This window comes from Sinohyriopsis cumingii, chromosome 3 (genome assembly GCF_028554795.1).
Source record: "Sinohyriopsis cumingii isolate HCF-2022 chromosome 3, ASM2855479v2, whole genome shotgun sequence".
In the NCBI taxonomy this organism is placed as follows: Eukaryota; Metazoa; Mollusca; class Bivalvia; order Unionida; family Unionidae; genus Sinohyriopsis; species Sinohyriopsis cumingii.
This window is the reverse complement of record NC_142963.1, coordinates 31,576,042-31,602,397: the sequence shown is the minus strand read 5'-3', so window position 1 is coordinate 31,602,397 and position 26,356 is coordinate 31,576,042. Positions and strand designations below refer to the sequence as shown.

At 35.0% G+C, this 26,356-nt stretch overlaps 1 pseudogene; it reads left to right on the top strand.

Annotated features, from left to right (window-relative positions):
* The first annotated feature begins 345 nt into the window (after positions 1-345).
* Positions 346-7,109, top strand: LOC149802635 (uncharacterized; annotated as a pseudogene).
* The last annotated feature ends 19,247 nt before the right edge of the window (positions 7,110-26,356 follow it).

The window sequence follows — 26,356 nt, the reverse complement described above, 5'->3', positions numbered from 1 at the left end:
AATGATGGAGTTTGGAGGAGCATGGGATATCATCAGCAAATGTTAACAAATTCTGGGAGGAGTGTGCACACTACATTTTCCAAACTACTGGCCTTGTGAAATCAGGTTACATTTAGCAAAATATATACAGAATATGAATCTCTTTGGATCTTAACACTACCTACCTTTTAACTGTACCATCACCCACTCTGGATCAATATACTTAAATTGAATGCATTCCATTCACTAGCTTCATTGAACAACTTTCATCGAATTAATTTGTCTGAAATTTGTGCCCTCATCGTTGTATTGTACTGATTAAATTTACAATGTTACAATTGCCCGGAGTCATATGCTTTGAGAGCAATGGAGATGTTGGTCAGGTTATTAGTCCGTCTAGATTTTGGAATGTAGGTGTAGAAAAACACTTTGATTAAACAATTTATTTACAGCATGTCAGGTAATTATGATACATATTGTGATTTGAAAATATTTTACTAATGGTCTTTGATTAGGAAATATTAGGTTTTATTGTCAGCTTGGTTTGGTTGTAAACTTCACACTTTGTCCAGGTCTTTTCTTTTAAAAGCCCATGAATTTCTAAATGCTAGAACTAGTGAATAGTCTTAGTTTAGTGTATCATAATGGGTGTGGCTTCATTTTCTTGAGTTTGTGTGGCAAAAAGTCTGATTTATTGTTAGATCATCAAGAATCCAAAGGTTGATAGTTCAAAGAAATTGTTTGTGGCATTACCCCATTTAATATATTTCCATGTCTTTTAATCATGTCAGGCATTATTAGCCACTTGCCATAAGTCAGGCATTATTAGCCACTTGCCATAGGTCAGGCATTGTTAGCCAGTTGCCATTCGTAGACATTATTAGCCACTTGTCATAGGTCAGGCATTTTTAGCCACTTGTCACAGGTCAGGCATTTTTAGCCACATGCTATAGGTCAGGCATTTTTTGCCAGTTGCCATAGGTCAGGCATTATTAGCCAATTGTCAGAGGTCAGGCATTAGTAGCCACATGCCACAGGTCAGGCATTGTTAGCCAGTTGCCATTGGTAGGCATTATTATCCACATGTCATAGGTCAGGCATTTTTAGCCACTTATCATAGGTCAGGCATTTTAAGCCACATGCTATAGGTCAGGCATTATTAGCCACTTGCTATAGGTCAGGCATTATTAGCCACTTGCCATAGTTCAGGAATTATTAGCCACTTGCCATAGGTCAGGCATTATTAGCCACTTGCCATAGGTCAGGCATTATTAGCCACTTGCCATAGTTCAGGAATTATTAGCCACATGCCATAGGTCGGGCATTATTAGCAACTTACCATAGTTCAGGCATTATTAGCAGCTTGCCATAGTTCAGGCATTATTAGCCACTTGCCATAGTTCAGGCATTATTAGCCACTTGCCATAGTTCAGGCATTATTAGCCACTTGTCATAGGTCAGGCATTATGAGCAACTTGCCATTAGACTTTTTCAATTCTTGTTGTCACTGATGTTGCAGCATAAGTGCCATAATAAGGATTGACACTTAAAGCTAATCAATTAATTTTGTTGAGTAATTAAACTTTATTAGTGGATGCTAAGTCATTAAACCCAAGGCAACACTATAAAAAATAATGGAATGTGGTCTTGGGTTCAAGTCTCGCTTGGCCAATGTGGGTAAGGAAGCTTGCCAGTAGCTTCCCATGGGTCAGTGGTTCTTCCCAGGGTTTTCCTGGGTTCTTCCTCCACCAGTTAAACTGAGAAATGGCAATAAATTCACAGCAACAACAATAAATCAATCACACAAAAGTGAACAGTATGGCCACCTGGAAGTGTTTGTCTACTATTTTCATGCAAATCTGACGTGTTTATTTTGAGTGAAAACATTTTGAAGAAAGTTCACTGACCTATTTAGCCTAATATTTTTGATTATTTAGTTGTAGCATGTACAGTCATATAGCTTGTGGCTGTGTAATCCTTTCATGTTTTATATTGATTAGGTATTTTGTGTGTTTTTAAATCTTTATATGAATTTTCCTACATGTTCAGGAGCTTCATGCAGATCACAGCATGCCAGGGTGAAATGCTTGTTCCCTTTTGCATGTTTGGCCACTGATAAAAGCACCACCATTAGTGACATGTCAAATAGTTCAACAAAAAATGAAGCATCGACTCAGTATGATCACATTTATACTTGTACAGTATCTACACAAACAGACCCAGTCTTACCAGTCTTGGACGTAAGGTATAAAATATGAGGCATAAATTTGTTTAAAAAGCATCACACCATAATGCAAATTTACAGGTAGTAGAGACAGTGGAGAAGGTAGGTTCTTGCGCAGGCATTTTACATTGAAATTAAACATAGATAAATATCATTAAATTGTGATATAATTCAAAATCTTTTACACCTAATGGCAGTCTGTGGATATAAAAAAATGACTGGTACTGTAGTCCAAAAATCAGAAAAGATTGTTAAACTATAATCTTTTTTTTTTGTTTCAGCAGATAATATTTTACATGCATTGCTGCAGCCAATCAATCTGGAGAAATGGCTTTACATAAGCTACTATGCTTGAGTTGCAATTTCCATTGACACAATCGAAAACCTAATCTCATTACCTTTTGGTAGCCAAAGTACCTCTATCTGAACACTCACTCATTTTAACTACACACACCATGCAGTCCTTCCACTTAACATTATTAAAACAAAATTCATAAGGGATGAAATCAGCATCTTGTATCCTAATTATGACTTAACAGCCTTTTCATGGAATGATATATGCACAGAACTTTTTCTGAGTACCCCGATATTGGCTGAAGTATTACTAGCAGTAGCACTGCCGACAGGCAAACTTGGCATGATTCAGCCCATTAGGTCACTTCTGCCCAAGTTAGGACTTGTATATTCAATACTTATGAGCAATAGGTTTGTGGAATTATCACTTGGGGGGCAGGGTCCAGTTTTTATGTACAAATTTAATGCCGCAATCAGTGACCTAGTATAAAAAATCATAAAAAATGAAATACTCAAGTGAGGTCAAAAAGGTCCATATTTTTAGATACCTATATTAAAACAAAGCATAAGAATAGTATTCACTTGACCAGAGAAGTCAATGGCAGTTCACAGCAGAAGAGGTTTATACACCCCAACCCCTATTTCATACCTGCATTTTTCACATCCAAATGCCAATTTTGACAGCATGTGGTGCTCACAGTGCAAATGCAAGCCCTTTCCCTGGATGAAAATTTTGAAAAACATTGTCTACTAAATAGTTTGATGCAATTCAGAATAGTTGTCATCCAAGCCGTTTTTGAGATACTCTAGTTGCCTTGAACCCACGTGTTTACTGCTATGGGAGGCTAGCTCTTCTTCCTAGCCAACTATTGGTATTTCACTATCAACATACTGCACAGCAACTATGGAAGGTGTACATGCTGACATCAATTTCAAGAACAACACAAGCCCAAAACACCTACTTCACAAATATATCCATATCTATAAATACTAAACAATAATAGCTGAAAAAGTCACACCATAGCCTTAAGTTAAGAAATTTGCCAGGGACCAATTTACGAAACTGGACCCTGCCACTTTGTACAGAAGATAATAGCTATCACTATGAAAAACGAACAGACTCGTGAAAAGGTCTAATTTATTTTCATTTGTTATGTACTGCTATAATTGCAATATTCCAACAGTTTAACTTGTTGACAATGCATGGCATACTTTCTGACTTTTCATGGTTTTATACATTGTATCCCCAAATTGTTTCAGTGCTTGAACACTTTAATAAGAAGCTAACACTCAGTATATTATTTAGTCAAATGGTGCATGACAGAATTATTATTATTATTTTAAGATGTTATTGCTACTTGCATGTTTTATTGAGCTTTGGTTCATTTTTCCTTAAAGTCACAGCATACTCTTACTTTTAGACCGACTAAAAACAGACACTGCATTCTCATCATTTTAAAATAATCATAATTAGAAGTCAGTAGTTGTGACCAGTATTGCCAGCAAGTAGGGGAAGTTATTTCGACACATTTGATTTTTATCATACATGATAAAATTTGGATGACACAATCATTTAGTTGGACACTTTTATTTACCTTATTTATTACAAGATTGATACCCAAATGTTTCTAACTGCATCTTGATATTTTGCATGTATATATTCAAAATCTTGCTTGTGAATTTGTTATATAGTTCTCAACGATTTTATTTTATTTTTCAAAATTGTTTCATCTTTTATATGTTCTTTATTTCTGACCCTTTTCTTACCCTTTTTCAGATTTCTAAATGAAAACACACCTAATGGAGGTCTAACAAGGTGACAAGAACAGCTTTAAGAAACTTGTATTCTACCATGTAATTAAGTTTCCGAAGAATATACGAGCTATTTCCAGTTTTATTTACATGTTCTTTAGATTAAATAACAGGTAATAACTTGAAATTTTATATGGATAAAGGACGAGTAAAATTTGAAACCCTTTTTAGCAGAATAGTAAATTTATAATCTTAATGCTTAGAAATGTAACCAGCATAACCAAGTTCCAGTAATTGTCATTTAAACTTAAATGGATCAAACATGAACCAAACAATTTCATAAATGAACTTCAGTTTTCAATAAAATGTTCTACAATTAATATTATATTTAAAAATACTGGTATACATTGTAAATGGCTGACAGGATATGATCAAACTACATTGTCAAATGCACATTGTGAATCAATATCATGATATAACACTCATTTTCTACCAATGTTTAAATATAAGGTTTATTTTGGATGCATGGCATAGCTTAGTGGCCGAGCATCTGTAGACACAGATTCAGGATAAAATCGTATGTCTGGCTGATCACTCACATGCTGCTAGTTTAGTATACATCTGTCAATTTTATAAGCAGTCAGCTATCACAAACAACATTTTATGTTTCATTGGTCAAGTTCAATATCTTATCTTTATTGCTGATATGCTTAAGCATATGAGACCTTTTCTCTAGTATAAATAATAGGAGACATCAGTATGATAATATGATACAAGAAGGTTTTATTGATTTCTTTCTTGTTCCCAACAGGTTTTTGATAGATTGCAGATTTTGGTTGTGTCCAGAAGCTATTAAGCCACCATTAGAGAAGTTGAAAAATTAGGCAATTCATGTTTTAAGGAGCTGCAGTTAGCAGTCAGGGAAGGAATAGTTTTCAGAATTGTTGGGGACAATGTAAATTTTACAACTGGGGTGTGACATGAAAGGGAAAATTATCATGGAGGGACAAAACATTGGTTTGCATCTGCTGCTATTGTGCAACACATGAATTTTTGCCAATCTACCAGACCAGCCACAGGGATCGGTTTAAGACCTATCCTCGGATCAGCTGTCTTCTTCAGAGAGAGATCAGAGAGGTTAAAATCCAACTACACAACCCTGATTTTAAATGCAGCAGTGTAATATCTCCCCTTTCCAAAAAAGTTTAAAGATTTTTATTGTAATGAAATTGAAGGTGAATTTTCTGAGGAGCTTTCAAATAAATCAGTCATAGTTCCACTTCCAGTTCTTCCTTACAGTGAACAGCAGTATAGTGATGTCTGTAAGATAATGCAGTCATACAATGAAATGACATATGAAATCTATGGATGCACAGATGATCCTCCAGTGCATATAGGTGCACTGATCAATTGACCAGGGAGAGATTTAGTGGTGAAAAAGGATTATATCAAGGTGATTTTGATGCCAGAGAGAGACTGAGGGATCTGTATCCAATTACTTTTGAACTCTAGCATACAGCTATGAATTTCTTGACAATGGCTTATCAGAAGCTCTTTAGTTTGGATAGTTTTGAAACTGGCTCTATAAATGGAGAGAGAATTCGTATAAGGCGGCATGATGTGAATACTGATGTGAAGAATCATTATGATGTAGACAAAGAGTTCTTTTTGTCATTTGCTAAATTGAGGCACTGTTTGATTTCTTCGGACTTTATGATCTAAACAGTACTCCAACCAAGAACATACCTCCAGACCCTATAACAGATATGTGACTATGGATCATTTTATTGAAATGTATGTCTTCTCAGGACACAAGATTCACATAACTGTTGAAGAAACTGTCAAGGATTCACTGATCCCCATTCAAATTAAAGTTAGCGATGAGGAAGTTAAAACTATATATGTTTTGAAGGGAGGAAAAAATGACAGTTTTAAAGCCAATGGACACTGATCATGTGCAACAGTATGGCCATACTGTGTTACAGGATGGTTTACTGTACATGGAGTTTTTTGGATGTGATACACAGACCTGACAGGGACAGGTTACTTGGTTGCCTTAAATACATGATGTTGATGTTCAAGAGTCATAACAGCAGAAGTAAATATGCTTTAGAAATCTTGCACCAATTATGCCATCAGCAAGCATCATATTGTTTGTGCACTGCATATCAAAGTAACTATGGCCTTTTTGTCAACATCAGGGTAAGAAAGATAGTCATATACCAGCAGATCTAGCAATGGAACACCTTGTAAAAAGGACCAAAGTAATGCTTAAAGGACTGGGCCCAATGAACGAAGACAAAAACCTACTGGCCAGATCTAAAGCAGTAGTGGTCACGGACAACACTGCTGATAATTTTGACAGTGTATCTGATGTAAAAGTGAGGGCAGGCTTAGAATCACAAACAGAGAAACTCTCATACTGATGAATGAAAATGATATATGATCTGCCAGAAGTGAGAACTTTTGTACCACATTCATGCAGGTCTTTGTGCAACCTTTTGTACCACATTCAGGCAGGTCTTTCAGTGCTCACAAAAGTATACAGGCACCAGCAGATTCAGTAAACGGACTTGAGTTTGAGTCCTGGATCGATTATCACAAAGTTAGACTGGCATTTGAATCTGGAAAGTAACATTAAACTTCTAAAAACAGTCAGTAAACCTCCATCATGGAATTTTACAGAACCATCATCTGCCACAACACATACGAATAGCAGCCCATTTTAAATTAAACCTCAGTAGACTAAATGACAGGGTTGTCTGCCTTTATTCTCAGTTAATGACAGAAATATGTGATAAATTGTACATATTACATGCAGTCATCTTACGATGATACAAACATGGATTAATCAGTGTTGTTATAAATTTAGCAATATTTATTGCCAACTGCTCTGATGGCCTAAGTGGTTAGCACATCCACCTCAGATGCAGAAGGTCACAGGTTCGAATCCCAGACAGGTCATATGAAGACTTATAAAAATGGTTCTGGCAGCTGCCTCGCTTGGTGCTCAGCATTAAAAAGTTAGTGTTAGGACTGGTGGGTTTGGTGTCAGTATAATGTGACTAGGTGGGACACGATAAATGTCTGTGGCATTATGCCCCAGTGCTAGATATCACTATAAACTGCCACACTGCAGACATCCTAGCGATATGAAATTTTTTAAAGCTACGTTAAAAATCCAATCACACACACACAAAGTTATTGCCCCTTTTTTGTAATTACACCTGCAGGCATACACTAGTACCACACTTGCTAATCAATGATAATCAGTCAATAACATCAGAATAGATTCCCCTCATGCATGTGTGAGATGATAGGAAATTGGTGGTTTGTTTAAGTAAGCAATTTGTACAACATTTCTCCAGTTGTACTTCAAACTTTGGCAGAGGCAAGACATAGGCCTCACTCATTTGTTCTATGGTGATAGTGTCTTCAACACGTAAGTTTAGGGTGTATCTTTTTTTCTCCTGCTATACTATTCCCAAATTCTGAAGCTATTAATGTCATATATTTCCCTTTTTTGTCACAACACAACCATAGTCTCCTTTTGCTCCTGATACAAGTTTAAGGTAATTTGAAAATGATGAATAATTTGTTATTATAGTCAAATCACAAATTCGAGGTGATGGGGTGGGAGGCAATGGTCTTATTTTTAAATTATACTTTCATCTACACACATGCCCACCTTTATTCTGTCCTGTTGGCAAGGTTATAGTCAATAGAAAATTAAAATGGATTTGAATCAAACAGGGTGACAGGACATACATTTACTTGTGTGTGTGATTTGCATTTTTAACCTAGCTTTAAAAAGATTTCAGTCATATCGCTACGATGTCTGTAATACAACATTTTATAGTGATGTCTAGCATTACACAGACATGTAGCATCATGTCCCACCCAGTAGCATTATCCTGATACCATGCCACCAGTACTAACACTTAACTTCTTAGTGCTGAGCGCCTAGTGAGGCAGCTGTTAGTACCATGTTTATAAGTCTTTGGTATGACTCAGCTGGGGTTTGAACCCGTGATCTACCACATACAAGGTAGATGCTCTAACTACTAGGCAACCAGAGCGGTCAACATTTACTTCTTTGGTCTGAATAACTTTTTATTTCCTAAAAGTAACAAGTACGTGTATTGCATTTAGTTAATCAGCAATGTACTTAGGAATGTTGTAATACTGAACAATTAACCGGTAATTCATGTCCATCAGTATAATATCAAATGTTTCAGTCATGTGTTGAAGTAAATCATCATTCAGTTGAGATGCAATTTCACCAGATATATCAGCTCTCACATGTTTCTTTAAAGCCATATGCACAAGGTATCTATCTATCTGATTTTGTCCTGCAATCTGTTTCATACCAAATGCACTTCCAAGTGCATCATTTTGACAAAGGTCACAGCATATAAATTTAGCTGCCTCATATGGACAGTCAAAATAATTATTCAGAAATTGGCGTCTGCAGCCAGTTTCAAATGTTAAATATCCTTTCATATCCTTCTCAAGAAGTTCTGAAGATAAGTCATGCTTGTTGTAAAAAAGTATGTCTTCAGCTTTAGGGCCATCCCTTCCTGCTCAACCAACAACTTGAACATACCCTGAAGTGAAATGAAAATATGTACTCTTTATTCTACAAAGAGTCCATGGCCCTATCCTAGAATACCATTATGCTAAAATAGAACACTCTAAACAATGTATGGCTTTACATGTGATGTACCATGCATTATAAGCAGACTTGACGAACATATATATATATATATATATATATATATATATATATATATATATATATATATATATATATATATATATATATATATATATATATATATAATGAAACACATGAAAACATAGTATTGGATTCATGCTTGAAAGGCAAGTAATTTATCATATCCTAAATACAAGTTTAGGATATGGTGTAAGTCAATATAACTGGGTTTTCCTGCTTCATTTTCCTTATGATAATTTATTAAGAAAACACGTTCATTTTTAGTAGACTTGATGAGAAGAGAAATATTTATACATACATGTATTTGAATTAAATATTCCATCCCTTCCAAGACTACTAAAATAAACTAGTTGAACTGGTAAATTAATTGAGAACACAAGGAAGAAGTTCATTTTCTATCACTGTTTTGTGCACAGACCTTTTTTTTAAGGACCAACAGACTCCACCTATTATATCTGAGGCAGTAGAAATATGCAGGTATCAAATTGTATATATTTTCAGACTTAATATGCATATAACAAAGACTGATTTTATGGTGTGCATGAGTATACCTTCCACTGAAGATGGGGATCCAGCATGAATCACTCTATGCACCTTTCTAAGGTCTGACCCCATTCCAAGTGCAGTTGTTGCAAAAATGATTTTTATGTGATTGTTTTCACTTGAAAGACAGCACAGAATATATTCATTTACTTTGTTAAATTGTGGAGAGTGGTATTGCACAACAATGCAATTTTCTTCCTTTTTCTCCATTGTACTGTGGATCACCTAGAAGTAGCTTAGCTTGCTCAATAGCTTTACCACACCATACAAGTCTTGAGTAGATTATTGTGACAGGAAAGCAAGACCCATTCTCCTTTGTTCTAATAAGGTCCTCAAATAGTGATTTGAAAACACAGTCATAAGGTGAAGTTGTTGTTGTGTCACTTGAATATGGTGGTAGTCTTCTTACCAGCAAACTGATGTTTTTTCTTAGAAGAGGTGTACAATTAATTATGCTGCATCTGGAAAATTTCAACTCTTTCTTGATAGATTTGATGCTGCCTTTATTAATAGTTAGTTACTGTCATAGCACAGATTATACAAACTGGAAAAAGAGCCCGAAGATTTTTAATCTTCTTGTATGCAGGTCTAAATTCATGCTGCCACTGCGGAATGCAGTGGGCCTCATCAATAATCAAGCATACCTGTTGCTTTGTCCATTCAGCCTCAAGTAGGCATTTAAGAACATTTTTATCCAGTATGTCTTCTGGGCGTCCAACCATATATGAAAATTCACCCATGCATAAGGTACTGTGATCTTGAAAATGTTCAGTGACACATATCACATCCCCATCAAGTGTGGAGCAAAGCTGATTAAGAATGGCATTGAGAGGATCCAATACTACGACTTTGCACTGAAGGTAGAATTTAGTAATCAGTTCAAAAATCAAAGTGTTTCCATATCCTGTGGGTAATACAAAAACTAAGTCTTTGGATTCTCTTAGGGTGTACAAAGCATCTATTTGTCTGGGCTTGAGCCCAGTAATTGATGTCTGTGAAGCAAGAATTATCTGGTCATATTTTATGACAGCTCGTTTGAGATTACACATCCGATCTAAGTAAGCCATCTGCAAATAGGATGAAATGAGAGAGCTTTGATAATGTAACACTGGCAAACAACCACTTTTATGAAGGTTGCTATATATCAATAAGTGTACATGTGATTAAATTGATTTTCAGTCAGCAAAGCAATCTTAGCATGAAGTCATTTATCATTCATGCAGTCTGTCTTCTGAAATATTTTTACAAATACCATTTCGTTAAAATATTGTGATTTTTAATGTCAATAAAAACTACCTCAATTTATTTGAAGCAAGTTTGTGTTAGAGGTTGTTCTTAGTGTGTGTGTGTGTGTGTGTGTGTGTGTGTGTGTGTGTTGGAAGATACCATTACTATCTGAATAATAAAGGATATTCAAGACCATACAAAGTATTTTGTGTCATCCAATTTAGTTGAAATCTGTCGATGTTGGAAAAAATCCTTTGAAAATGTTCATTCTTACTACATAACCCACTTTTTAGTTTTTCTTTCTATAGCACATCTTAAGTTGAAACCATCTATGCTTCAAAAGGACTGCACATACATGTATCTCATACAGAATACTTGATGAATACTTCACTGATTAACACTTAACCAAATTTGAGTCATATTCTGTTGATGCATATTAAATAATTATCATAAAAACTACATGCATCATGATAGGCTGGCATGTGTTTCAGTACTAATACTGTACAAAGTGTATGTATAATGTGTTTAAGCTGATGTTCATCGTAACACAAGTATAACTGATACTATATATTGAACTGTTTTGAATCCAGTCGATATGAACGTTACATAACTTATTTCTTATTAATAAACTCATTTGAGATTATATATACACACACAAAACAATCGCAAGACATGCTGCCACATTAAAAAAAAAATTCCCTCTGATATGTGTACACATGGGCGTAAATTGAAATATGTATCACATTTGCATATAACTATATGTATTCAGTTATCAGACAAACTTTATTGAGAGTGGGCCCTATCAGTAAGTCTTTGGGAGAGTAGGAGCCAAATGTCTTGCTACACCAAAAATTCACGTTTGAACGTAGAAATAAACAAAACAAGGAACAAAATTCCTTACAAGTAAACTCACAGCCATTAAAGTCTATTGTCCAAAATTAACACGGTCTTAAGTCTGTCAGATACAACCGTTCTGTGGAATTTCTATATTAGCCCACCCCCGACAGTACGATTCCGCGCATAAAATGTGTGAACAAAAACAAAAATCTCTTAATGTTTCCTGGAATAAAGTCACTGTTTGACAAAATACACAGTTTGATGCATGATATGTGTAAGCTAAATTTGTGAGACATTGCTGGTTAGAAATTGTTGTACAATTTTGGAGCTTCTTTCTATCGATGTAGTAATGCAGCTTTGAATCGTATTGACAGAAGGGAGAAAATCCACTCAATCGGCGGTTTTTGCTTCACTCGATACGATACAAGGTTTCAACTTCACTTGTTAAATATTTCCATATATCTATTAACGAAAGGTAGATAACTTCTATCTAGCAAACTTTATTTCCTAATTTTTTTTTCAAACTTGACATTGAAACATCAAATTCACAATGAAACTTAAAATTTTCTTAAATTTTTGACAGTCGACTGTTTTACCTTCTTGTTTTTGTAACATCACTGGTGGCAGAGAGAATCATGTAACTATCCAATTCATTGAAACTGTGCAGCGGTATTTCAGACACATTTGGTTTCATGATACACAAAAGACTTTTCTATTCCTATGAACATTTCTCTCCGGAAAGACAACTCACAATTATTACGAAATTATTATCCAGTCAATTTTTAGAGCATTTTCAACTTTGATTATTTGGATTGGGACACCCTGGAATGTTCAGTACTGTAAGCATGTGTAGAGAACATATGACGAGTAGAAAATTTACCATAATTTGTTGTTTTTTTTTTTAATCCGTAAACTTTATATTTTGTACGCTTTTTTACCACCATCCTTTTGGGGGATATGTGTTATTGTGAAGGTGCCAAAAACAAATTAAGCTAATGTAGTGACTGTTTTGTTATTACTAGAGGTAATGCACTGAATGCACTTGTACATGAATTGTTTGTTCCAGAAGTACTTTTTTTAAAAGGTAAGTTGACACACAAGGAAATATATACTGAACACATTAAAAGAAAATTATAATTATCTTCAATGCCATGGTTGTCACATACCATACAAAAATTTTCACTTTTTATGATTCTCCTGTTCATATATATTCCAGTTTCAATTCTCAAATTATCGGAAGTCATTAAATGTTTTCTTAAAACTGATCTGTGTTTACGGTTACACAAAAATCTAAACAATTCTCGAGGCCGATATTTGTTTTTATATTTTCATACGGAGACAGTTTGTGCATCAGAATTTTGTAATTTATTGTTCAAGTCTGATCGAAAAGTATTTGTAGCCTTTTGCTAATGAAATTGAAATGAACTTGGAGCAATTTTGCGTTATCGTAAGACAAGAATATCACTGATTTGAAGGCATGGTAAACAGTATGGGATTAAGCGTCCAAAAATCGCTATTCCTTAATATGTTTAGGTCGCTACTGTCAGTTGTACATACAAGTTAAATATCTTGTCCTATGCAGGCACCTTGACTGTTACGATCTCCAAATTAGTTGATAGCATACCTTTACGGAAAGAGCTATAGGAAGTAGATGAGGCCAGAATCGATAAATTTTCGGTCACACACACACACACACACACACACATCTTACGGTAATGTATACGATTTTACACAACACAGAATTCTTCTTCCGGCTTTCATGGATCTGTCAGAAATTGGAAATGTTAAATATTTTATATGAACTCACCAATCCTTTACATAAAAGATTTCTTTCTTTTCATAAACATGTCAATGAGAGACAACTAAAGGGAAAATAGCTGCTCACGGCACTAGTATTGTTTTAAACACAAATTTGCTATATCTCACTTTTGTGACCTTTAAATGCAAGTTGGAAAAGAATAAAAGGGGTAATCTGAACCCGAAATTGTTTTAGTAACTTTAACCAATAGTGCGGTAGGCTTACGATGACAATATTGTTCCAGTGGTGTCAATAGAACAAAATGCGAGTTAAAAATGGCGGCTAAACAATGGACCTTCCATGCCACACGAACTTTACTTTTGCTATATGCAGGTAAAAGAAAACTAATATTTTATGCTTTACTTCACCGTAAAATCAACATTTTGGAAAAATTATTCCTTTCGGAATTTTGGAATAGAAACTCTGACAGGTGATCCAATTAAGACAGAAGTTCTTAACAAATTTCAGAACTTTTGAACACCTATCTATGTATTGATTTTCCTTTATCTCTATCACATTAAAATGTACATATCATGATCAGTCCTGAAATATATCTAAACAAATACAAATGTTAAGAATAAAATAATAGTTCTTCAATTTTCATACACTAGAAAGTTTATTTTGTGATTGTTATTGCAAATTGCAAGAGAGAGAGAGAGAGAGAGAGAGAGAGAGCCTTACGATCAGAAAGTAGGAGAAAAAAAAGATCACGAGAAGACTTCATATTTCTAAGGGGAAGGACGATAGTTCTCAAGCTAAATGTTGAATGACATATCAGTCTACAATGACTATGATTTATTTAAACATTAGGTACACAAAACCTGACATTTTTGTAATGTAAATTACTTTCGATATTTAATTCTTTTTACATGGTGAGTTTGGGCCTTCCAGGTGATATGTTGATGATCCATGGGCACTTTATGTTAGTCAGTGACCCTTCGTCTTCTCACTTCTGCTTTGAATTAGTTTTCCTTTCTTATTTTTATTATTCCCACAGCGGCCGCTTGTGTGAGAGGCGAGGGTTACTGCTCATGCACCAGTAGCGGTGGTAAAGGAGACAGAGAATATTGCAATTTTGACTGTTGTGGCGACGGGAACACCAGCTGCAGTACTGTCTGCTGCAATTGAGTACAAAATATTTATGCCCTCTAATACCACTGAAGCCACATATTACTTGTCAAAATAAATTAACTAAAATATTTGATTCATGCAAGACCGCTCCGGTGGCCTAGTGGTTAGAGCGTCCGCCTCGGATGCGGGAGGTCGTGGGTTCTATCCCCGACCGAGTCATATCAAAGACTTTAAAAAACATGGTACTAACAGCTGCCTCGCTTGGCGCTCAGCATTAAGAGGTTCGTGTTAGGACTGGTCGGCCAGGTGTCAGGATAATGTGATTGGGTGGGACATCATGCTACATGTCTGCGGTATCATGCCCCAGTGCTAGACATCACTATAAATTGCCACACTGCAGAAATCGTAGCGTTATGACTGAATTTTTTTTTTATAAAGCTACGTTAAAAATCCAAATCATATCACACATCATCACATCACAAGATTCGTGCCATCTACTTATAAAGAATATGTTGTAGTGATGTGTTCCAAGAAATGCATTTCAAATTACATCGATCTCAATCTAACACTAAAGCTGAACAAGTGTATTATTTGGATTGTTTCAACAGAAGATTTACTCTTTCTTGCTTAAACAGGGGATGTATTTTTTGTTGTTACACGGGGGGTCTACTCCTTGTTGTTTCAGTAGGGCATGTGTCCTCTGTTGTTTGAACAGGGAATGTATTCTTTGTTGTTTCAATTAGGGATGTACTCTTTGTTGTTGTGAACAGAAATATATATGTCTCTGCACGTCTGAAAACTATAATTTTAACTCTTTGTAAGAACCTGCATGCCATGTTATATGTACTTCATTTTGTCCTCGTATCTGCGTATTACGGTAGAAAAGATAAGCGTCAAAATAATATACTAATAAAAATAACGATGAAATGTAATGTGAGATGAACAATACTCGTGTCATATTACTGGATTGCTTATTATAAATAACTAAAGCTTGATTATATTTACTGAGCTTAACGTGGCAATGACATAAACGTGGTAGATACAGAAAGCTGCTATTTTAGCTTTGATTTTAGGAATTGTAACTCCATTTGATCAATCGAAGCGCCACTGTCTTTACATTGAACATATATTGAACTCAAAATAATGATGATGAAAAACCAGTTTAAATAAGAGGTAAGTACCAATCTGCAGTTATTGCGTTCAGTCTAAACGGGGGCAGGCCTTATGATACCACATAGCTATTTTCTCTTTATATAATGTCATTTGGAATTGTCTTGGTTAATATATTTATATGCCAAACGTATCCCATTCAGAACAGAAGTCCACCAATATCATTACTCCTATTCGCAAAATCATTTTCACATTAATAATGTAGAGCCTACGATTGCATTATGATAGCGTTAATATCACCAAACTGTTTTATCTTTCCTTGAAATCCGTTAAATATTGGAATTACATACCCTCTGTAAATTGTTGGATGTCAATCAATTATTTAGTTTTTCAACTTGAACCCACGCTGTAAAGTTAACAGGAAACCATTCTATTTCAATACAATATCATCGTTATTTCTAATAAAACAAAATATTTCCTTTAGTGTCATTCTTTTTTTATTTGTCAGGTTAGCTTGCCAGGATTGATTGTTGGCATTTTGCTGCTCCTGGTGTTTGTCGTTGTATTAGTTTTACTAATACGTGCATGCTGGAAACATCACAAACTTCGAAAAGGAGTCGTAATTAATCGACTAGCCAATGAAGGAGTCTCGTCTCAAATTGCTTACCGTTACAGTAATCTCTCTCTCTCTCTCTCTCTCTCTCTCTCTGGCGAATAACAATCCTTTCAAGGGCACTAGCAGCAGAGAGAGCGAACAGGCCTTTTGCTGAAACGTAACTTTTAAAACTAAAAACCTGTTACGAAAAAAAAAAAAAAAAAGTAAGGTCACTGACGCTACACCAAAACCTCTAACTTTACCGAGAGTTTCTCTCCAAGAGACTCTCTTGGGGGGTTTAGTTTTTTTTTTTTTGTTACTTTATTTTTGTCGTTTTTTTACTTCTTCTAAATTTTGTATGCGCGTTTTCGTTTACACATATGAAGTCTCACTGAGGTCGCGCCCTCTCTGCTGCTATAATTAGATCATTATTTTATATCAATAATGGCACCAGCTATGGAGTCTTATACTGCTAGATTAGCTCGAGAGCGATGAAAAGCAATTAAGAAATTTCTTCCTGTTCGTGATTCTGTTAGACACAAACTTCAAGAACGTCAAGAATCTCAAGTTGAATATGCAGAAGGAGCAGAAAAATTATTTAAACCAATTGTCAAACCAACCAAGAAAATTGCTACAGCAACTGAGGCAACACAAAAGCTCTCAAAACGTTGCCTGCTGATATTGCTGGCTGTCTTCAAGCAGCTCAACCACAACCACCCGAACCTCATCAACCACCACCTCTGCCAGGAGGTAGAATTAATATTGCAGATAAATTTACGCCCGAGGGTATTGCCGATGTCAAAGACCCTAACCAAGTAATTGATATTGCCGCGTTTGGATATCATGATAGAGATAAGTAAGTAAAACCCGAATATGTGAGAACTACGAGATCTGCCGATTGGGTTAGGGATGTATTTCGCATCGCTATTAATACTCCACAAATCAGATCTATGGAAGATGTTAAGTTTTAGTATTTTTGAACAGGCAGTACGTGAGCGTGTTAAACAATTAATACTGGAAAGGAGACAAAAAGAAGAAGAATGAAGTTGCAACTTGAAAAAGCAAAAACAGAAAGGAAACCAAGAGAGAGGGAAATGAGGTCGAACTTAAGGAGGTTGAACGAGAAACGAAACAAAGAGAAGAAGATCTGGAATTTGAAGACATTAAACGATGGAAAAAATGAAATTCTTCACCAAATAAGAAAGAAGCAAAATGGAAATCAGTCTCAGGAAAATGGAAGAAGGAAGCAGAAGAAATAATAAGTAAGAAAGATGAAACAGCTGGAAGTGGTTTTGTTACTCTAGGAATCTGTCCTGACAGTGTTCTTTCTGACGTAGGTAGATTAGAAATTCTGATTGGAGGAAACGCGCAGGAAATAATTCGCTGGAAATTATTAATGAAATATCTGATATTTGTCAAAGATTATTTACTGCCGGTATTATGGATATCAATGTTTATCGTTCTCTCGTCGATGAAATTGCTGATGATTATCACAGCGACTAAATAAACAACTAATTAATCAGTATGTAATTAAAAAAATGATTATACACAATGAACAATGTGGACCTGTAATGGCCAGGGTAGTAAAATCACGATTGCCGACTTACAAAGCGATTTACGGAGATGGACTCTGTGATACTGTTATGGGTTTATTCAAAAGGATGGCTCCAAAAGTAATACCGATTGCAAAACAATTAGGAACGAAGGCTATTGATGCTGTTTGTGATAAAGGTATTAATGCTATTGGTAATCTTGTCAGTAAAGCATTTTCATCGGTCAAAGAAAGAGTATCTCGATTAGTACGAAAAAACCCACAACCAGTAAAATTGCCCAGCACTGACGTTATGGCTGCAAATGTCAGTGAAATAATAAATCAAGCTGCAAATCAAAAACTATCAGAGTTGGCTGGTGAAGCAGAAAGAAATATAACGGTAAATTTAATAGCAGGAAGTGGTCTTCGTGTTAGACGATAACAATTATAAGAAAATGTTTAAACGTGTCTCCGATCCAGCGTTCGATATAGACGCACCAGTTCTCAAATATGAATCGATACATGATTATCAATTTTATTCTTATGATGCACGAGAAACAAATCAGCGGGGAAGAATCGAATTACAAATTCAGGATACAAGCAGATATTTCTTATCCGCTGAAGCATTTATTGAAGTAGAAGGTGAAATTATAAAAGCAGATAATACTGAATTTGCGGATGGTTTTAGAATCGGTTTTGTTAATAACGGTATTATGGCGTTGTTTGACAGCGCTACGTACATGATTGACAGAAGAAATATTGAAATGATTCAAAAAGACGTTGATGTTGCCACAACGATATTAGGTCTATCAAGATATTCAGCTGATTATACTGGGTTATCTAGTCCATCAATGATGCTTTCAAAGGATATTAATGACCATCCTGACCATAGACCTCATCGTTTGGTACAATTAGAACAAAATACTGCGTCTAATCCACAACCACCTGGAGCGATAAACCGACCGGCCGCAGCATTTATGATGTTACAGTCTGTCAATCCAGACCATAATCTAGGATTTGCAACGCGTTTATCAGTATTAGCTGGTAATCGTAGAAGATTGTCATGTGCAATTCCATTATCCCACATCGTTGGACTCTGTAGATGTTAGAATAGTATTTTTCGGAGCAAAACATACAGTTGTACTTGTAAGAAAGGCTACTGACGATGATGCAATCTGGCGCACTGCTGGTGATGTTGGTAAAGTAATACTGAAAAAACTCTCGTTGTGGACGCCAGCAATGACACCAACATTTGCTGAAGAACAAAAATTAATTTCTTTTATGGACCAAGGTGGTAAATCATTGTTGTCATGGTTGACGATAACCACAGATAGTGTTCAAAGTAACACTAATGGCTTATTTACATGGCATATAGCATCACAGCAAGATGTTTCTGCACCACGACATATATTTATTGCTTTACAAAATACTGCACGACTAAACTCACAAGAACAAAATCCAATGGTATTTGACAAACTTGGAGTTAGTGAAGTTTCTTTAAGAATAAACGGACACCAAGAACCAGCTGAGGATATATTGTTAGATTATACCACAAATCATATAGCACGTTCGTATGATCGTTTGATGACATTTATGGGACGTGATCAAAATATAGATAATGGTTTACAAATATCACAGTTAGATTTTAGAAATCTGTATTCAATATATTACTTTTCGCTGGAGCATCTTGATTTAGCACGACAAACTATCGTTGATATACACTTCCGAGCTCGCGTAAATATAGGAGTTATTCCAAAGTATAGAGCAATTGCAATTATTCTTTCAGATAAAGCAATGTTACTTCAAGGTGCTGGTTGAAGAATGCGAGTTATCGACGCACCAGTAGAAAGCATGTAATTAAATCGCTCATGGTATTAAAAAAATTTCGTATAGTCACGTTAATATAACTCTGACTTCCGGTCAGGTGAAAAAATTACAATCAAAACTTGCAAGTAAATATCATTAAAAAAAGATCAAATTTCTAGTGGTGGTCCAAACAAATTATCATTAACCAAGACTCAACTTAAACATTTTAATGGGGCCTTGGAATCAAAAACCGGAGTTCAACTTCATCTTTCTCCGAGCGCTATAATAAAGTTAAAGTTGGTGGTATATTTCCACATCTTGCAGCTATACCAGGTTTAATAGCCGCTGAAGCCCCAGTCATCGCAAAAACATTCGCACTCGGTGTTTTAAGCGGTACTGCCGGAAAGGTTGGTTGTAGGCTTGTTGATAAAATAACAGGAAAGGGATATAAAAAAGGGAAGGGGTCTAAGATTACCGGGAACCCCTTATCGGTACGGAAAAGGTCTGAGACTTCCAGGAACACATCGCTAATTCTGCCTATGTCAAATTTTGTATTACTTTATGCTGCTAAAAAATTAAATATGAAAAATTTCAGAGGTGTTTTCATGCGTGACCAATTACCAAAACAACCAAATAATTTTGAAACAGGTATTATAAATCTTGATGATAATTCAGGGCCTGGTACTCATTGGGTGGCATACGCAATTGATCCACGTGGAATCGTTTATTTCGATTCGTATGCGTTGGCTCCACCAACTGAATTTTTAAAATATATAAACACAATAAAAACTCCAGTCTGGTATTCAACATTACCAACACAAACACTAACTGATCCACCGATATGTGGTCGTGAAGTAATTAATGTACTTGACGCTATATCAAAATCTTCAAATGCACCTCATAAAGTCGTGCATAATGATACAAGTAACCGCGTCGTTTTAAACAGATCTTAAAGTATAATGGTTGATATTTACGGAAGATCTTCTCTTAGTGGTACCACTAAGGTTAAGAAAAAAAAGATGACACTGATTTGTCAAATTACGCGACTAAAGATGAACTTGCCGATATTATGAACCTCTCTGGAGTTGACCAAGATGAAGTTGTTATTTTTCAGGATAAACACGGTGTTTTAAAGACGATCAACATCAAATGGAATTCTCGGTGCTACTACGGATGATATTCCAGTATTTACCAATGACTGTAAAATCAGAGACTCAAATATATCATTCGCAACTATTAGAAATGAAATTGCAAGAAGCGATACTAATCGTTTGCGGAACACCGGTGATACAATGACAGGCGAACTCAGCATGAACGGAAATAAGATAGTTGTTTTAAGAGATCCAACATCTGATGAAGATGCTGCAACAAAAAATATGTAGACACAGTAGATACTTAATTATCCACGACACGAGCTGAGTATGACGTTCACGTAAATATGTTTTTAAATACTCTTAGAAATCGCAGATGATTTCTTTGGCACCCCGTTGACTGTTGGCGTGAAACTCGTTGATATTAACACAAAACTCGACGATATTAAAACAGCTATATCAGATATTGAAACGATTATTTAAAAAAATAGAAGATGTTATAAGTGGAATTCCTGATATCGTTAAAGAAATTAATCTGATTAAAATCCCTCACAGGCAGATTACCAACATAGTATACACGGTGTGATCAGGATTCTCAACATGGTCAAAGCAAAATAACACTATCAAACATACCGCGGAAGTCACTGGTGTGCATAGACTGTCTGTGTTCAGCGCTGCAAAATTTGAGATATTTACTACGTATCCTTGGCGGCATTCAACCGATAAGTTTTCTGGAACCGTGTCTATCATATTAAATAGGAGGGACGAAGAAACATTTATACTGGAAGCATCTGATAAAAAAATTAACCGAAACGTCTTACTGGTGGTGTCTGGAATTTGTGGCTGAAACACCTCAATTGATTACTAAATAACATATAACGAGCACTTCAATCGACGTTCAAAAATTCATGTACAATCAAGCACGTGAATAGCAAACAAAATTGAAAAATATCGTTGACGACAATGTAGTGAAAATAAAAAAAATATCGCAGACGTGTAGTTATTGTTGATATAATTGTTTATTCGGCGTCTGCTATTATTGCTGGAACCGGCGTATTATTATCAACAATAACAATGTTGGCACCAGTAGTTGAAACAATTTGTGTTTCAGCTGCAGCAACGATTGCCGGTATTCTCAATATCATTGCAAAACAAATATGCACGTGCATAAATGCAAAATTGCATGGTTATATAATAAAATTACATACAGCAACGCCAGCATACTCGAAATCATCTTCGTTATTATCAACGAGCCTTAGTGATGGAAAAATATCAGATTTTGAGTTCACGGAGATGATCAAAATCTACAACGAAGCAATGACAGTGATTGATTTAGAAAAAAAGGATTTAAATAACAATGTCAACTCCACTGACATCGCCAAGCGATTGTAAATAATACGACTCCGCCAAAAACAACAATGATAACGGTAAGCTCAATTAATCCAGAATTTAGTATTAACTTTCCAACTGCAATTTCAGTGAAAGAAATCGCACTAGTGCAATTACGAGTATATTACAATTGGCCAAATATCAGATCAAAATCATTTGGTGGATTATAGGCGAATAATTCAGTGCAAAAGATCACCCACCACGTGATGGAGGCGTGTGTATTTTCTGTTGAAGTTCGAGGCAGAGCTGGACCCCCATATATATATATATATATATATATATATATATATATATATATATATATATATATATATATATATATATATATATATATATATATATATATATATATATATATATATATATTTCTGCCTTGACAAAATCAGGCTTATTTCTGCGTAACAGATCAATTATATGTACATGTACCGCGTGTTCTTCTGCCGTGTAATTTAGAAAAATTATCCTTCTACTGATTTGAACTATTATACAATTCTGTTACTTCACTGATATTAATTATGACATAGATGGTTAATTAAATTAATTACCATGACAAAATGAATTACGATCTACGCAGAAATATATACTACAGAATAATTATCTCTCTTGGTACAGAATTATCTATCTTGGAGTAGAAGAACAATGTGAATTTATGAAGAAATATATACTACAGAATTATCACTCTTGGTACAGAATTATCTGTTTTGGAGTAGTAGAAAAAAAGGGTTTAAATACTTTCCATCTAAAACCCTCACGATGACTTTTTAGTGTCTCATCGACATAAATCAGTTTGAAATGATAATTGACAGTTGTATCATAATTAATTAATTACTGAATGACGAAAAAAGAAATCAAATAAACAGTTAGTAAATATAAGCGGATAACTATTGAATACCTCTACCGGAGAGAGACAGAGTTATCTCTCTCAACAATAATGGAAAATGATTTTTTGTTTATGTTTCTTAGAGAGACAGATTTCTGCGACAAAATATATAGAAGACCTGCGAATGTCGAAATATTTGCCGGCTGCATTCATCGACAGGAATATTATTTCTTCGCCAGTTTCTTTATTTTTTAGATTTAACTGATCTTGGAATTTTTGAATATTTACCAGTATTTCCAAATTTGCAATTTCACTCTGCGTGATAGCTCTAAAAATAAATAAATTATTATCGATGTTTATCCCATTGATATGATCGATCACAAGACCGTTTTGGAGCACTCCGTTGAAACAGTCGTAAATAAATTCATGACAAAGATATATTTTTATTTTATTTTCCCCTGATACTGAATATGAGATAACCGTGATTATTAACATAACCGACTGGTATTTTTCGTCGACAGTGCCGAATTACACCATCACGAGATGCTTCGTAATCCTTGTTTATTGGATGTCTCATAAACATATTTTCCATATTAAATAATAATGTCATTTGTTTAAATAATAATTTGTCCAAATCATTACTTTGAGAACCTTATCAGATAATCTTCCTCGTTTTTTTATAACCCTGTCACTGTCATTATTTTTATATCATAGTATCTTTTCAGTTCTTTGTATTTTTTACCACCACTATACATACATAACTGCGTTTTTCCTCTTACTCCAACACCGCATTTCAATGACGGTTTTGGTTCTAGACTTCCAGTACGAACGCTTTGTAAATGATGTCCTCGGAATTCGTTTATGCAAGCTTTGTTACAAGGAGTTGTAGACTCTATCATTAGTCATCTGTATTTGTCCTTTGTTTGAATCATTATATATATTGATATTTTACTGTCCTTCATAATGAAAAAAAATTGCCATGCTGAGTAAAAATACCAAACCAGGAATGTTGACTGGTAGTGACAAACTGTATTATGAAAGAGCGTATCCTGTAGCAGCAGTTATTTGTGAAATTTATCCGATAAATGATAAACCCAGCGTTAATAATCTAAAACGGATGAAATTCTCAAGACTGAATTGGGTAGCCGAACGAGTAACGGACGGAACATTTTACATTTTCGACTCGTGGAAACGGTCTAACGGATTAAAGACGTAACATTATAAATGAGTGGAGAGAAATAGTTAAAGATACAGGAGCGTCTGTCAAAGATGTCGCTGAGGTAGGAAAGAAACTAAAATTCCCAGTAAAAGTAAAAACGATAACCGGAGAGACTTTGTACGATGCGTGCGTGGACTAATGCTGAAAAACAATATTTCAACGAAATCGAACTATTAAATTTTACCAAGGAGATATATTTGATTTTATTTACGAAATAAGTAAAAACGATCCTTTATCAGTATGGTTATTTCAAAGTTCTGATGATAGAAATTATGATCAGTTTGTACGACCTAATGGCGTTATTTATCGCACAGAATCTCTCCATGAAGAAATGAAAAATCTTGCGTTGAAATATTCCGATGATGCTGAACAATTACTCAGTAATTGTTTTACTGTTTCGTCAGTTGCGGCTCATTTTGCTAGAGAGAATAATTCGTGGAAACTAACTCGGTTTGATTTTCTTAATGATATAATATCGAGTTGTGTCGAATACGGACACGGTGGATTGTGGAATAGTAAATACGATCAAGAGATGTTATCTCGGTTGATATGGTTGCATGTTATCCCGGAAGTTTTCTTGGTATGGGAGAGTGTTCTATATATTTTAAAAGATTTGGTCATCGCACACAAAAAATGACCAGAGTATCGATAAACGGGCTATTACCGGACTTTTACCTGACTGGATTCGCTTGTATCGAGTCATTCGAATTTGCTAAAGGTCTTCATCCGATTTGTTATGCTTGGTTTGGCAAACATTTTTCAGAAGGAAATGTGGGTACCAACAGTATTATTACGATATATGCTCGATGTAAAAATATTGATATTTCTGACAGTAAGTGAAGCAATTATATCATATAGTCCGCAGAAAGAAATTTGGTTACCACAACAAAATAAATATTCTGATGCTGAAAATCCTGACAAAACCAATTACGAAAATAAAATCGCAAAAAATCGCGGCAGAAAAATGATCGGTAAATTCGCCCATGGAGGATCATATGAAGATAAACAACATTGTACAATATTAATTGTGGATGATGCTGTGTTAGATTTTATAATCGCTGATACAACGAAGAAAAATACATTTATAAGTGCAAGCAATGCTAATTTATCGGACGGAATCAAATTAGGTACAATTGTGAGTTATATTGATGGTGAGTAACCGCAGTTTACTCATTTAACATCTTCAATGCTCGCGTACGTTTCGATAAATCTATTATAGATGATAAATAGAGTTTCTAAGTTTGCTGTCAGAGTCGCTACAGATTCGTTTCACATCAATTAAAAATATTTAGGATTGTTGGAAAAATTGAATATCGGCTATTATGCATCGTGGGGCGAATGGAGAATAAAACAAGAAAATATACTTGATTATTCTGAATCCGCCGACGTTGAGATCAAATATATTTATTGCAAAAAATATCAGACATTAAAGCTATCATCTGCACCGTCAGTGTACAATCCCGTAGCTAGAGATAAAACAGTTTATCTTAATGGACCTGGATGTTCTGGTAAAACTACTCGTGTGATTGAACTATTTCATAATTTGTAAATACATTCCAAAGATTATCGTTTGGAATAAAATATGTACAGTGTCATTAGAAACATTAAAAACATTTCTTGATTGGTTATTAACAAAAAATACTGCTGTGATAATGTGCGGCGATCATGGTCAGCTGCCACCTTTTGTTGGATTGTTTCCACATAAATGGTGAAAGAATTTTGTAGACTATTATGAAGAAATAACTGATGATCATAGATCTCTTGATCCAGAATTAAGAGAGTTAAAAAATTAATCAGATTACAACCTAACAAAATTACGTTGAAATAATGCGTGATATAATTTCAGAAACTCCTATAAACAATTTTTGGAATTTATGGAGACCAGATGATTTAATAGTTGCAAGTAGAAAGATAGTTCGCGATACACTTCAACAACAATTATTTATGTTACATAAAGAAAAGTTTTAAAATCTAACCGTACCATTATGTTATCGACCGGTTGATATGCGACGGCCGAATATCGACGTTGATATACCAGGATCGTCAGAGAAACAAAATCTTGTGTTAAATGACATTGTTTTGGTTCCTGTCAATGTTGTTGAGAGCGCGTTATCTATGGACAAAACTCTATGACACTGGAATACGCAATGACCATTCATCTCAGGGGTTAACTATTTCTGATACGCGAGTTTGCATCGTCGATGATCGTATCGAATGGTCGAATTTAGTTTGTCTCGCAGTTTAGAGTTAGAAAAATATATCAATTGCGGAGGGTTATCATAGATGTTACAGAAACCACTGCGATGTTATTGACAATGATATAAGAAAAAAA